At 41.8% G+C, this 16,453-nt stretch overlaps 1 long non-coding RNA gene across 1 annotated transcript; it reads right to left on the reverse strand.

The window, feature by feature from the left end:
* Positions 1-10,743: 10,743 nt before the first annotated feature.
* On the reverse strand, positions 10,744-16,420 carry LOC117064012. The gene is made up of 3 exons (XR_004429220.1): positions 16,384-16,420; positions 15,121-15,269; positions 10,744-10,972 (listed from the first exon to the last, which is right to left on the reverse strand). It is a non-coding gene; the product is annotated as an uncharacterized LOC117064012 (long non-coding RNA).
* Between the last annotated feature and the right edge of the window lie 33 nt (positions 16,421-16,453).

Consider the following 16,453-nt stretch of genomic DNA (forward strand, 5'->3'; position numbering starts at 1 on the left):
CTTCCATGCAAAGTGCACAACCAGGTGTACTGCTCAAAGTTCTGCCCCCTGGAAAGATTTCCCTTCTGCACTGTCCTTCAGGGATGTCCTAGAAAGGGGCTGGAGTGCTGCGGCTATACACTTTCAGGTGGTGCTTGCATATCGTGCAGAGCCATCTGTGAACCAGGCCCTAGTCTTGTCTTCCTCTGTCAACTGATCATAGGGAACTCCCTATGAGGCCATCAGTTCAGGCTGGGGAAGAGAAGGCAGGGTGGCAGGAGTGGAGACCATGGGCATTTGAGCCACTTTCTCATGTAACTTACTTGTGCCTTCAGGACCTGCTGGAGACCAATTACATATATACCACTTCCATCTGATGATGGAATGCTGCTGTGCACAACCTGCTTTATGGCTAGATGAGTCACAAAGCACCCAGTTCATGATAGGCAGTTCGGGTCACATGGTGACATGATGACCCATAGTCAAATGTTGCGTTTCCACCAAAGCCCAGTAACGGGCCAAGAGCTGTCTCTCAAAAGGAGAGCAGTTATCTGCAGAAGACAGCAGGGCCTTGGTCCAAAATCCTAGAGGCCTCTGCTGTGATTCACTCATGGGGGCCAGCCAAAGGCTCCAAACAGCATCCCTGTCTGCCACTGACACCTGAAGCACCATTGGATCTACTGGGTCACATGGCCCAAGTGGCAGAGCAGCTTGCACAGCAGCCTGGACCTATTGCAGAGCCTTCTCCTGTTCTGGACCCCATTCAAAACTAGCAGCCTTTTGGGTCACTCAATAAATGGGCTGGAGTAACACACCCAAATGAGGAATGTCTTGTTTCCAAAAATCCAAATAGGCCCACTTGGCATTGTGCTTCTAGTCACTGGCTAGGCCAGTCTCTCCTTGTCACGTATTTCTGCTTGCTTTATGTTCGCTGGCAGCTGATTAGATTGTACCCACCAGATTAAGGGTGGATCTGCCTCCCCCAGCCCACTGATGCAAAGGTTAGCCTCTTTTGGCAACACCCTCACCCAGGATCAATACTTATCTGTATCCTTCAATCAAGTTGACATTCAGCATTAACCCTCACAATCTGCAATGGGGAAACTTCCTACATTTTCCTGCCTCAGCTTCTTTCGCGAGTACAATAAATAGTTTGCTTTCCCCAGTTTAATCATTCCACCTTACCTATGTATAGATTCTTTTATACATACTTTTTTTGTTGTTGTTGTTTTACTTTAATAGAAATAGGATCTCACTAGGTTGCCCAGGTTGGTCTCAAATTCCTTGGCTCAAGCCATTCTCCCACCTCAGTCTCCCAAAGTGCTGGGATTACAGGCATGAGCCATTGTGCCTGGTCCTTTTATCCCCATTGGTTCACAGAGACACAGATTCTGTCTTTAGGTCGCTGGCACGGAAAGGCAAATGAGGGGTAAAGTGATTCAACTCACTCATAGATATTCACCTTGATTTTAACTCACCTTGTATTTAAAGCTGTGTTTATAAAAAGCCAAAGGGTACAAAGGAGTTAATATCTGTGATATGATCCAAAGTTGGCTCTGGATATTTATTTACTTTGATTGCAGATTCTGCTTTACATGTTTAAGCAATATTCTAAAGAGTATCATATTATCAGAAGACAAAATCCATGATCCAGCCTTCCCATTCACTCCTTGCGCAAGTCCTTAATCTACATATATTTACATTTTCTAATTAAATAAAAGATGATAAATATCTAATTATATTTACTTTTGTGGACTGATTTAAAATTTTGAAAACAGGCTGGGCGCGGTGGCTCACGACTGTAATCCCAGCACTTAGGGAGGCCAAGGCAGGCGGATCATGAGGTCAGGAGATCGAGACCACAGTGAAACTCTGTCTGTACTAAAAATACAAAAAATTAGCCAGACATCGTGGTGGGCACCTGTAGTCCCAGTTACTCAGGAGGCTGAGGCAGGAGAATGGTGTGAACCTGGGAGGCAGAGCTTGCAGTGAGCTGAGATCACACCACTGAACTCCAACCTGGGCAACAGAGTGAGACTCCGTCTCAAGATAAATAAATAAATAAAAATAAAATAAAATATTGAAAACAATGAGAAATATAAAAAGGCCTAAGACCTTTCTAAAAGGGCCTAAAAATCTAAAATTATTTTCCTATTCTTCAAAATGCATTGTGAGATTAAGGAGACTGCATTAAGTTAGCTGAATTCATTTATTATATTTATTATATATTTATTATAGTTAATTACACAGCAACATATTTATGTTAAATTCCCAAATATATTGGTAAAATTATATTTTCCAGAAAATATATCCTGATCCTCCAGATGGACATGTGATTTGCCACATGTCCTTGTTGAGGCTCAGAACACAATACCCAATGTATGGTGTCTTGGCATGCTGAGTACTTTGAACTAAAGGAGATTGGAAGGTCTCAAAAGAAGGTCTTTCTGATCTCCTGCCCTCCCATCTTTCTCCCCTCCTTTTCCCACCAAGTGAGTCATAGAGGGCAATATTCCGCTTTCCCAAGGGGAGTCATAGAAACTAGAACCTCTGTTACCCACAGCAAATCATAAAACCTAGAAAGGTCACTCTCTAATCTCCCTTTGCCCTTGAAGACCCTCATGTGACACGTGTCCTCTCCAATACCCAGAGCAAAGGAATGCCCCAGAGAGAGGCCAAGAAGAATCTGCATCAGTCTTGCTGGGTCCCCCCGAGCCTATTACCATTAGATCATACCCTTTATCTAACCACATTTCACACAGCTGTCCATTCTTCATCAAACCTAAGCAAAAAAACAGTTTTCTCTGGGTCTTTGAGTCTTCATTTCTGAAGGCTCCCATGTCATGTAAAACTTTGATTAAGTAAATTTGTTGTGCTTTTCTCTTGTTAACCTGTCTTTTGTTATAGGAGTGTTGACATGACCCTTAATGATGAATGAGGAACGGGGTGACTACCTTTCTAACCCCACATTCTCAACCATTCATTGAAAAAAACTTTCTGTAGTTTTGTAATTTTTCTCAGCAGTCTGGACTTGCATAGCATGACAGATTTTCACAGTTTGATTTTCAAAATTTAACCTAATTTCCACATTGCAGGGAACCCTGACAACATTGATTTGCTGACAAAATGAAAACAAAAATTACACCATTTTAGAGACAATGCTCTGCTATCCCTTGATCAGAGCTTGCTACACTTCTGATCGTCCCACTAAGCTTTCTAATTGACCATTTTTTTTAGTGAAATAAAGTTGAATTATATTTTGTCATACATCAAACCCTATTCTGACCCTTGAAGATGTTGTCTTCTTACTGTATTTACTGGAATTTAATTGTATAAATAAGTAATCCACTGATTTATGTGGTATTTATCTTTGGTATTTGGATAATTTTCCAGTAATGACATCAACTAAGTTTATATATTCTATTGTCTAAAATAAAATACTTAAAGATTTTAGGTTTCTCTAAATATTTTACAGACCAAGTAAAGCTAAATGTATTCATTTGTTCTAGCAAATAAAATCCTATGAGAATAAAAATTGATACATTAGACTTCATTTGGGTTGTTGTGAGAATTATTTAACTCATATATTTTATTATTTTACATATATAAATTAAAATATGTAAGGTATTTAATATAGGCTTTGGCACATATAGGCTCTTAATCTATGGTACTTTTAGTTATTTAAATGACTCCTAGAGCTAAGTGTCTAAGGTCACACAGGTTGTCAGTAGCCAACCAAGTTTAGAATTCAGATCTGCTGATTCCAGTCCTCATGCTTTCCACCTCGCCATGATGACTTTCTATTGGCTCCTGGCACAAGCCTCAGCTTCACCTCCTGAGAAAATGAAGTCATAGGATAGGAGCTCAGCCTAAGCAGGGCCTGAGGGTGCCTGGCCCACACTGCTGCTGGGACAAGTTGACCACAATTAGCCCAGAATTTGAATTTTATTATGGTGGGTACCAGGACCCTCTCTCCCAAAAGTCTGGGACTACTCTCAGGTTTCAGAAATAAAAACAAAATTCTAAGCCCACTCACCAACTGAATGAATCCCCCACTTGCCCAAGGGGACCCCAGAGAAAGCTTGGAAGCTGAGTTCCTAGCCTTGACGAGATGGGAGATTGACTATCCCTCATTATACCTCCTTCCTTGCTGACGCCATTAGGGCTTTCTTCCCTGATGGTTAAACAGAAACTAGCCTTTTTGGTTTTCAATTTTTTAAAAATGTTTAAATTTTTATGTATTTATTTATTTTAATTAAAAAAAAATATGAGACAGGTCTCGCCATGTTGCCCAGGCTAGTCTCAAACTCCTAGGCTCAAGCCATCCTTCTGCCTCAGCCTCTCCAAGTGCTCGAATTACAGGTGTGAGCCACCTTGCCTGGCCAGAAGCCAGCCTTTTTTTTTTTTTTTAAATTATTAATATTATTATACTTTTAAGCTCTAGGGTACATGTGCACAGCGTGCAGGTTTGTTACATATGTATACATGCACCATGTTGGTGTGCTGCACCCATTAACTCGTCATTTACATTAGATATATCTCCTAATGCTATCCCTCCCCCTTCCCCCCTCCCCACAATAGGCCCTGGTGTGTGATGTTCCCCTTCCTGTGTCCAAGTGATCTCATTGTTCAATTCCTACCTATGAGTGAGAACATGCGGTGTTTGGTTTTCTGTTCTTGCAATACTTTGCTGAGAATGATGGTTTCCAGCTGCTTCCATGTCCCTACAAAGGACAGGAACTTATCCTTTTTTATGGCTGCATAGTATTCCATGGTGTATATGTGCCACATTTTCTTAATCCAGTCTGTCACTGATGGACATTTGGGTTGATTCCAAGTCTTTGCTATTGTGAATAGTGCTGCAATAAACACATGTGTGCATGTGTCTTTATAGCAGCATGATTTACAATCCTTTGGGTATATACCTAGTAATGGAATGGAAAACCAGCCGTTTTGAAAGACACCACTGCAGTTGTCAGTCAACAGCCAGATGCTGTCCTTCCCTTTTGCAATGTTGACACAACAACCAATCAGGCTTCCTTCCTAATGATAGACCACTTACCACAGAGTGGTTCTGGCCAGTCCACAGAGGATGCATAGTGAGGGTTTTTGTGTCTTCTGCTTTACCTTTTGATGTTAGAGGGCCAAGAACGGATCTTGCCACTGCCACCATTTTTTGGGACCCATGAAGGGGCATGAAGCTCAGCTGTGCATGTACATGCTTCTCATCTCATAAATATTCATGACTCCTCCTATAGCTCTTTAAATGTGGGGGGTATTCATATCAGAATTAGCTGAAGAGCTAAGATATATATATCTATGGCTAATCGTCCACCCTGCTTGCATAAATTCCTGTTCCCTTTCCCCCTCCCTCAAAGTGTCTGTTTCTGGCTTCTGACTGAAGGCTATGCTTCCCAGCCTGTCAGAATTGCCACCATACAGGCTGCAAGCCTTGCTGAGAATTTAAGCTCTCCTTTCCAAATTTATGAACCTCCTTATTCTTCAGTTACAGGTTACATAGAGGAGTTTGAGAACTGTCTGACTCATAGAATCACAGACTATCCATAGGAAGATACCTCTAGCTCAATGGGAAGGAACAAAGCTTTGTTCAAAGTTCATCCTTGTGACATAAGAGGACATAGAAATCAGGATCCTTTTTTTTTGTTTTTAATGACTTTGTGTTCTCTCTGGGCATTACCTGCTTTCTGATAGCACATCACGTATATCTCACCAGGTGAATCATATGAATTCTGGTTCATAAAATCTCATGTCCCAAAATTTTGTTTCAGTGGCATGGGAGTTGGCCGGGATTGAGGATTTTGAATGGATTAGAAGGTAGTAAAACCCAACAGATGGGCCGGGCATGGAGACTCACGCCTGTAATCCCAGCACTTTGGGAGGCTGAGGCAGGAGGATCACAAGGACAGGAGATCAAGACCATCCTGGCCAACATGGTGAAATCCCATCTCTACTAAAATACAAAAAATTAGCTGGGCGTGGTGGCACACACCTGTAGTCCTGGCTACTCGGGAGGCTGAGGCAGGAGAATCTCTTGAATCTGGGAGCCAGAGGTTGCAGTGAGCCAAGATTGCGCCACTGGACTCCAGCCTGGGTGACAGAGCGAGACTCCATCTCAAAAACAAACAAAAACCCCCAAAAACAAAAAATAAAAATTAGCCAGGTGTGGTGGTAGGCACCTGTAGTCCCTGCTACTTGGGAGGCTGAGGCAGGAGAATCTCTTGAACCCAGGAGGCAGAGGTTGCAGTGAGCCGAGATCTTGCCATTGCCCTCCAGGCTGGGAAACAAGGGTGAAACTCCGTCTCAAACAACAAAAACAAAAACAAAAAAACCCCAGATGTGGCAGAAGTGTTCTAAAGCAATTAGCTGAGATAGCACAAGCTACAGAAGGAAGGTCATTACACAAATACAGGGCCATTAAATGCCAGTCTTCTTAGCCTAATGTTAGAGCCTGCCTGAGACCAAAGGGTGGGGGACAGCTGCATGTTTTCTTTCAGCACAATCCACCTCATGCTGTCTGATCTGTCCCCGTTAAGCCAGGCTAACGGGTGTTTCTTAACAACAGAGACCAGCAGTTGATTTCTGATGTCAGTGATGTTCATCTCGTATTCTGGTTTGGTTTCCTTTCACTACCTCCCTTCTCTGCTTTGAAGGTTTTTTTCCCTCAGTTTTCAGGGTCAAGGAGACTCAGGAAAATATGCAAGGCAAATAATGTTTTTTAAATGTAGCCCATTTTCCACCTTTTTTTTACGTCTCATTGGCTGTAATGTGTGTTTGTAGAGACAATATATATCGATTTTACTTCACCAGCTAACAATACAAAGAATGATAAATGGCTCCTCCTCCTCTTTCTCCTCCTGGCAGTCTGCTCTTCCCAGAACCTGGCCCCGTTAGTGTTACCTTGCCTGAGGACTCCTTGCTGAAGGAGGAAAGGAGTAGGTACTATAATTCTTTGTTTAGTTTTTACCTCAATGAAAAATTCCAAGATAAATAGTGCTTGCATCTCAAAGGGTGAAAGGAGAGAACAATGGCCTTGTGCTGTTTGTATACACTCTCTGTAACAACCAAGGAATGGGATGGCACCAAATCAGGAGGAATATAAAGGGAAGGCATTCCAGGCAAGTAGGAAAGTGCAATGGCATGAGGAGGCTTGACAAGAAAGGGCAGACAGAGCTGCAGAGACAAGCTTCTGGTTTGGATCAGCAGTCCTAGAGGGGAAATGTCTTTGAATTGGAAGCTGAAGATCTGGGTGCTAGATCAGTTCTATAGTTCTATTAGTTCTGAAATCTTGCCTCAGTCAACCTCAGCAATATGAGTATAACACCACTATCTTTCCTCAGCATAGAAGAGACAGATGAAGTCCTTTGTAAACTGTAAAGCAGAATCTACGTAAATATGAAGTCTCCAAAGCCATACACTAGAGATGGCCCAGCTGGGAGCTACCTGTGGAATTAGGAAGCAGCTGTCCTCTGCTTCGTTTTGCTTTTCCAACCTGCATTCCTGCTTTTCCATAAACCACAGCTTCCCAGAAAAGTACTCTCTGGTGACTGAGTGTCTCAGATTCAGTGTTTTATCTTCCCAGGCTCTGGGTTTCTTCTTCCTGGGCTCTGATGAATGGCTTCTCATTATCCAATACCCATCTATTACCTTCCTGTAGACACCATCCTCTGCTCACCTATTCTGTCTCTGATGTGTCCATAGGAGTGATAAAGCTAGTCTCCTTTTGTGTCCAATCAAGCATCAGTTGCCCTTATGTGTTCTTCCTGTTTATGGCCTGGGAGAAAGTATAACCTCTAAAGTAACCTTTGAACAGGGTGAACCACATCTGTTAGGTTGTAATTTATTGGTTTCACCCTCAGGGGTCAATATTGTATCTCAGGATTTATCTGGGCACATTTCACCATCACATCCATATACTTGGCATCTTTAGTAGGTGGAAGTGTCAAGAAAAGGGAGGTTTTAAGACGGAGGGTACTGTTGGCTTTTGCTCTTGCCATGTCTGAGCCATGAAGCCACACCACATGGTGAATGTGAGGGTTCCCCCCCTTAGGGGAATACCTGTTTCTACTGCCAGTCATCCTGAGGTAGGACGGAGTGGGAGAGGGCATCCCCTGGGGTGCAGTGGGGTCTGAACTCAATTTGTGGGGATGCTTAGAGATGCCTGGAGAGTCAGGCCTGCTCTCGTTATGAGGAGGTCTATTGCAAGCTCGCCAGGAACTCTTGAGGTTATGGTTAGTAGCAGTTATAAGATAGTTTCTGCATCATTTTCTGTCTTCCTACTTTACTAAAAATTAATAAAAGCCACTGTCTGGTCTGAACTGTCCTCCAGGGAATTAGTGGCAACAGGGTCTGCACACTGGGGGCAGAGTGGAAGCATTAGAGTGGTCACCATGAGGGACAGCTGTCCCCACCAGGGGACTATTTTACAAAGATGGTCGGCTCTGTGTGTTAAGAAGCAACAGGGATCTGTGGTATAGTTCCCTTGAGGCAAGACCTAGAAAAACTCCCACAAATGACTGGCAAGACACTTTGAAGGAAGTAGACCAGTGGGTGTTAGAGTCATAAGTTGAAAAAGCAAAGAGGATGTAAACCTATTTTGTGGTCACAGGCCCATGTCACTGGCAGCATTGAGTTACAGCAATGTCTTTCAGTACTCTTCACTTCTCTTTCTTCTAAAACCATGCTCACCAAGTGACCTTCGAATAATAATTGAGCTTCCCAAATATTTACCAACGGGAAAAGAATGCCTTCGCAGTGACAGGGTGTATTCCAGTTCTCTGGAGGCTTTATTTTGCTATGTTAATCAAATTACTCTTCTGGTCTACACAGCAACTTTTTATGAGTTTGGTAAATATGAGTGAGTTCTGGAATGACTATTTATCATGTGAACAAACAAAATTAGATTTTAGTCCTGCAAAGACAAAGGTGAGATCCTGGGCCATGCCCTCTGTGTGAGTCTCCTAGGGCTGCCATTACAAAATACTGCAGACTGGATGGCTTCAAAGAAGCTTATTTTCTCTCAGTGATGAAGGCTGCAAGTCCAAGATCAAAGTGCAGGCCCGGTTAGATTCTCCCGAGGCCTCTCTCCTTGCTTCGCAGATGGCTGCTTTCGCACTGTGTCCTCACATGGTCTTTCGTCTGTGAGTGTGCACCCCTGGGGCTTCCTCCTCTTCTTATAAGGACATTAGTCGTGGGGGTGAAAGGGTAGAACAGTGGTGGTGTGCTGTTTCTATATACTCCTGTAACAACCCAGGCACAGCACCACGAAGGATGGCACCAAATCAGGAGGAACGGAAAGGGAAGGCTTTATATGCTACTATTCTTTGGGTCTAAGGCAAGTTGTGACATTAGGCTAAAAAGACTGGCATGTAATGGCCCTGCATGAGCAAAATGAGGTAATGACCTCATTTAACCTTCATTACCCCTTTAGAGTCCTTATCTCCAAATACAGTCACATTAGGGATTAGGGATTCAACAAATGACGAGTTGGGGGAGGCGGGCACACAATTCAGTCCATACCACTCTCGCTTTCCTGTCCGCCACTCCAGGAATACCACTCCGTGAGGCCTGAAAGAGCTAATTGCTCTCCCTAAATGACCCCAGTCTTTTAACCCCTCTCTATGGACAACATCACCTCTCCACACCTTTCCCTGTGGTCGCCATTGATTGAACGTCAGGAGTCTCCCATACACATGATGACTCTCACCCCAGAATCAAATCCTCCTTTCTACCCTCGCTCCTGCTGCCACCCTGGGTGACTTCCATGAGTGTAAGACCCCACGCCCCGAACTCACATGTTTACAACCTTCTCTGTTAGACCTGTGTGTTCAAGTTGACCAGTTGAACTACTCCTTTCTCCAGCATTTTCAGCTCGTAGATTCACTGTGGTTCCACACAACTCATTTTGCAGGCCTTCAATCTTGGCTACATCTTAAAGTCCACTTTCTATTCTCCAACAACTGGGGGCTGACTGTTTCTACAGAAAATCTAAGTCTTTAGATTAGTACAACAATTAATCGACAGTCTATGACCTCATTTGGGCATCAGAGAAAATTCATTTTACCTTCCTCTCTCTCTTTTTTTTTTTTGAGACAGCGTTTCACTCTTGTTGCCCAGGCTGGAGTGCAATGGCATAATCTTGGCTCACTGCAACCTCCGCCTCCCAGGTTCAAGTGATTCTCCTGCCCCAGCCTCCTGAGTAGCTGGGATTACAGGGGCCCACCATCACACCCAGATAATTTTTGTATTTTTAGTAGAGATGGGGTTTCACCATGTTGGCCAGGCTGGTCTTGTACTCCTGACCTCAGGTGATCCACCTGCCTCAGCCTCCCAAAGTGCTGGGATTACAGGTGTGAGCCACCACGCCTGGCCTAACCTTCCTCTCTTAATGCTTTCTTGCAAAGTTCTCACGAATCTTCCCTACTCTCCTCAGACCTCCAAACAATACTATGTGCCAAGCACTATTCAAAACACCTCTCACGTATTAACTTATTTAAATTAACAACCCTGTGAAAGAGATACTATTATAATCTCACATCTGTATTTTACAGATGAGAAAATTAAGGCACAGATAAGTTGTATAACTTGCTTAGAATCACATAGCTGTTACCACTGGGGAATGTATCTGAGTCACGTGGCCCCTCAGAAGAAAGAATTTGACCCAGGGGCATTAGGCGGACTGAGAGACCCAGGCAGGTTTTAGAGCAGAAGTGAAGGTTTATTAAACAGCTTTAGAGCAGGCACAAAAGGAAGTAAAGTACACTTGGAGGAGGGCCAAGTGAGTGACTTAGAGATCAAGCGCATTTTGACCTTTGACTTGGGGTTTCATACATTGGACATGCTTCCGGGTTGTGTTACTTCTCCCCTGATTCTTCCCCTGGGGTGGGCTGTCCACACGCACAGTGGCCTGCCAGCACATGGGAGGGGCCGCACGCATGCTCACTTAAAGCATTCTTTCCTCACCAGTCCAGTGTTCCTAGAGGAAGGTCATATACCAGTTAAACTCTGCTATTTTACCTCTTCGTGCACATGCTTGAGCCCACTCACCCAGTTCCTGAGACCTTATCGGGAAGCTGTTGATCAACAGTTTCAGGTGTTTTCTGTCTACTGGGAGACTGCCTTTCTCTGGCGCTGGCTGCAACCAATTATTATTTTAGAGAGACATAGACATTTAAGAACTGCCTGACCATCTCCTGATGGTCACCTGCTATTCCTATCAGGGGTGGGTTGGGGGACCCCTCCCGCCCTGCTCGTGTTTGTCTACCTACTGTAACACGGCTGCTAAGTAACAGAATTGGCATTAACCAGGATTCTGTCTGCAGAATCTCAACCACGATGTGGTATCACCTCTATCCATTTCCTGGACACTCAGGCTTTGACCAAGGTCCTTTTTACCCTTTCAGAGGGAAAATGAAGGCACAGACACCATTATCTTCTTGTTTCCTGCCTACTCAATTCTAGTGTTATAAGCAGCTTCTTCCCCTGTAGGCTCAGAAGGAGAAATCCTCTTTTTCCTGTGCCAAGTAAATTTCTCTACCTGGGCTGTAAATCACATTCCTTCTTCTGAGACTCATCCCATTAGTTATTCTGGGTCTTCAAAGTCTGCCTCTCATTGCCCCTTCCTCTCATTACCCATCTCATTATCCCAGTAACGCTTTGGGAACTCCCACAGTGTTATTATGCCAGCATCCATCAAGTTGAGTGAATTCATGGGAACTAATACATCACACAACCCTCAAAAGTGGCATCCCAATGTATTAATTTATAATGACAAGTATAATTTCCAAGGAAACCAGGCAGTCATTACTGTTCCTTTGAGAGAAAGCTTAAGTCTCCTCTCTTCCAAGGAGCCTTTTGTGCTTTGTTCTTTAGCTTTCCTTTGGCACTTAGCATATACTGCTGTGTGTTGGGATTATCTTATTTATCAGCATCCTGTGTCGCCCAACTAGACTGAAGATCCCTTGAGAACAGAGAGTATATCCAATCTTGCTTTGTATGTCTGGCCCAGCATCTTGCACACCGCAATTGCACATGAAAAATTTTGATCCTTTCAGCATGGTTTTCATTCGACAATGATTGAACTTCTACTATGTATCAAACATGGTTTTAGACCTTGGGGAGTCCACAGTGGGTAAAACAGACAATGAATCTGATCACATTGAGCTTATGTTCTGGCAGAAGGAGATAAATAGGAAATAAATATGTGTCAGGCTATGGTAAGTGCTATAAAGAAAGATGATGCAGAAGACAAAGTTGGGGACTTGGCAGGGGATTGTGGCATTATTTTACAGAAGAGGGGTCAGAGATAACTGAAAAGGTGGTGTTTGAATGAAGACGTGGATGAAGTGAGGGAGCAAAGTGCTGGCTTTATCAGCACAAATATTTATAAAGCTGCTGACTTAGGAACTTGAACACCACTTAGTAGCCATACAATTTTTTTTTTCCTCAGTGTTTTACTACGAAAAAATTTTAAACATTTAAACAACTTAAAAAAATTGTGTACCATATACCACTGTATACAAAGGTTCTACCATGAACATTTTACTTTATCACATGTCTCTCTATCCATCCTCTGTTCATTCACCAAGTCACTTTTTTAAATATATTGCAAAGTAAATTGAAGACATCAGTATATTTCCCCTAAATACTTCAGCATCCATGTCATTAGTTCAACATTTTTTTAGTGTTATTTTTTCCTTTAGATAAAATAAAATGCACAAATCTTAAAGTGTATATTTGCTGACTTTTGGCAAATGCATGCACGTGTAACCCAAATTCCTTCTGAGCTATAAAACATTATCATCATCCCAGAAAATCCTGTCATATCTCATCCCATGAGCCCCTGTGCCCACTCACCTATAGACAACCACTGTTCCATTTTTTTCCCCTATAGCTTAGTTTTGGCTGTTCTAGAACTTCATATAAATGGAATCATACAATAGTACTCTTTCAGGCAAGGCTTCTTTCACTTATCCTAATGGTTTTGAGATTCCTCTGTGTTACTGCATGTATTAGTAGCCTCATTATATATAAAGCTGTAGTCCAGTGGTTCTCAATCAAGTTTTGCTCCCAGGGGGCATTTAAAATTGTCCGGAGATATTTTTGGTTGTCACAACTGAGGAGTTGCTACTGGTATCTAGTGTTTAGAGTCCAGGGATGCTTCTAAATATTTAACAATGCCCACTACAGCCTCCTGCGCAGATCTCCAACTTTAGCACAAGGACTTATCTAGCTCCAACAGCAGTAAGATTGAGAAACCCTGCTCTAGCCGGATGTAAAATATCATTTGTGTATTTACATCCAATCAATATCTTCTGTCAGCTATCATTTATCAACTGAGCCATTAAATATAGACCTTTGTTTAGTTTTAGTTTTCTTGGGATCTTTTTACGTTTAAAAAAAGGGCAATATTTTAAGCAAAGTCATTTTTCTTTAACAGTGGAGAATTCAATCACCAATAGCAGACCCACGTAGGAAGAAATTTGGGTATGAGTCTTTCCTGAGAGTCATCAAATTTTATGACATTCAGACTTCTTGAAAAACCCAGGTTGGACAAGAACTACACTGGCTTCTAGGGATGACTGGAGGAGATTAGAAACCTTCACTTTCTTTCCTTTAAAAATATCCTTAGGAGCATGGGGAATAACTGATTAAGAGAAGGGTCTGGATATATTCTAGTTTCACTTGTTCACTTTCAGAGCAATATTCCAAGAACAGAGAGCCGCTGGCTGGGATTGGGTAGAAACGGCCGGTACTTGGAAATGTTCTGTTGCATTTTTCAAATAAAAGTCATTGACTATGATACAAGAAAATTAGATTAATAGAAATTTATTGGAGAATGGTTACATTAAGTGTTTCATCAATTTAATGGCTGTTGTTTTGTGCTACCTGATAGATTTTTCTGGTAAAGACATTGTCAGGAGGCTGAATTTCTTGTTTCCATGAGAGTCACAATTAGCATTCAGATAGCTCTCAGGCACCCCTGAAAGTGGGATTAAAAACGGGAGAGCATTGCTCTTAAAAGTCAGCTACTGTGAAGCTCTCCATTTATAAGGTGATTATTATCCTCACCCATGTTGAATTTGTATTTTAACTATTTCTAAAAATTTTATTTTATTATTTTAACTATTTTAAACATTAATGAGCAAAATGAATAAAATCACGGGCGTAAGTGCCGTATTTGTAACTTCTGATCTTATTTTTATTTCTCTGACTTTTCTTGGTTATAAATGTAATATCTAATTTTTGATAATCAGTGGTGTTCAATAGCAGCTTTTTAAGATCACTGTAAGTTAAACTATTTATTAAAAAATAACATAATATAATATCTGAAATACGCAGGAGAACAAGCACATTCAAACTGTTATCTAGTATTACCTGTTAACTAACATTTACATTCACATTAAAAAAATAACTTTCTGGCTAGGCGCAGTGGCTCATGCCTGTAATCCCAGCACTTTGGGAGGCCGAGGTGGGCGGATCACTTGAGGTCAGGAGTTCGAGACCAGCCTGGCCAACATGGTGAAACCCTGACTCTACTAATAATACAAAAATTAGCTGGGTGTAGTGGTGCATGCCTGTGATCCCAGCTACTCGGGAGGTTGAGGCAGGAGAATTACTTGAACCGGGGAGGTAGAGGTTGCAGTGAGCAGAGATCGTGCCACTGCACTCCAGCCTGGGTGACAGTAAAACTGTGACTCTAAAAATAATAATGATAACTTTTTTTAAAAAAATGTTTCTTCATAAGTCAAAGTTCTGTCAGCTGCTGCCTTTCAGTCTCAAGCTTCTTTCCAGTGACTCTCCCTCGTCGCCTCTTAAGAAACTTGTAACGGCAACCAGAGGGTCACTGCTGTTCACTGACATTCTTTTCCTTGTAACTTAGTTAAGGAATTATTAATCCTCTCAAGCCATATATATTTATTTTTGCTGAAATTAGCTTCTTACTCTGAGTGGTCCAAGTGATAATTTCCTCATGGGTTCTTTCAAAAATGCCAGAGCTGAACCTGAGTTCCAGGTGAGAATGTTGTCTCTCTGCTACACAGTGGTGTTGTATGAGTTTGTTAGGGCTGCTGTAACAAAGTGTCACAAACTCGATAGCTTAGGAAGCAAAATTCATTATCTCACCATTCTGGAGGCTGGAAGGTCAAGATCAAGGTGTTTGCAGGGTTGCTCCCCCTGAGGACTGTGAGGGAGAACCTGCTTCGGGCCTCTCGCCTTGACTTGTCTTCATGTTCACACAGGTTCTTGTATCTGTGCCTGTCTCCAAATTTCTCCTTTGTATGAGGACAGCAGTCTTATTAGATTAGGACCCAACCTAATGACTTCATGTTAACTTGATTACCTCTGTAAAGATCCTGTTTCCAAATAAGGTCACATTCTGAGGTACTGGGGTCTGGACTTCAACATATGAATTTTGAGAGGACACAATCTAACTCATAACAAGTGTCATTTTCTAAACTTCCTGTGAACTCTTACAGAGCCCGATACCTATTCCAATAAAAAATATGTATATTATAGCATTTCATAGGTATTTTAAAAACTTACTCATTTAAAAATAATAAAAATCACGCATAATTCACATTTTATCACAATATCAAATGTATTTAGAAAATGAAACAAAGATGAAAACATAGGTAGTTCTTTTCCATAGAACATTCTCTTATTGTCATTTAGGGAATGATTATGGAGGATAGCCAAGATCTTTAACAGCTCTACTGATGTATAGTTGGCATGTAGTACGCTGCACATATTTAACATATACAATTCGATAAGTTTTAATATATGTGTGCACCTGTGAAGCTACCACCAGAATCAAGATAATGAACATATCTTTTACCCACCCACCCACCCACCCACAGAGAGTTCCCTACGTTTCTTTGTTGTTTCTCCTCAACCATTCATCTGCTTTCTATCATTATGCATTAGTTTGCACTTCCTATAACCTTACGTACATGGAATTTTAAGCATGTTCTCTTTTTTTTTGGTCTGGCTTCCTTCATTCAGCATAATTACATTGCAATTCACCCATGTTGCAGTCCGTATCAATAGTTTGTTTCTTCTTATTACATAGTATTCTACTTTTTGGATATACTGCAATTTATTCATTTACCTATAGTTCAGCATTTAGGTCATTTCCAGATTTAGGTTATCACAATGTACATAGCTAACAGCTATGAACTTTTATGTACAAGTTTTGTGTAGACATGTGTTTTCATTTCTCTTGGACAAATCCCTAGGAGCGGAGTTGCTGCATAACATAGTAAGTGTAAACTTAGCCATGTTAGGAATTGTTGGTGTTTTCCAGAGTAGCTGTGTCAAGTCTAAGTTTTAGCCATTCTAATAGGTATGGAGTAGTAACTTATAGTGGATTTCATGTACATTTCTTACCTGAATAATTATGTTGAGCATCTTTCCATGTACCTTGTGATCATTTATTTAGAAGAGTTCATTGTCCTTA

This window comes from Trachypithecus francoisi, unplaced genomic scaffold (genome assembly GCF_009764315.1).
Source record: "Trachypithecus francoisi isolate TF-2019V2 unplaced genomic scaffold, Tfra_2.0 Lachesis_group19, whole genome shotgun sequence".
Classification (NCBI taxonomy): domain Eukaryota; kingdom Metazoa; phylum Chordata; class Mammalia; order Primates; family Cercopithecidae; genus Trachypithecus; species Trachypithecus francoisi.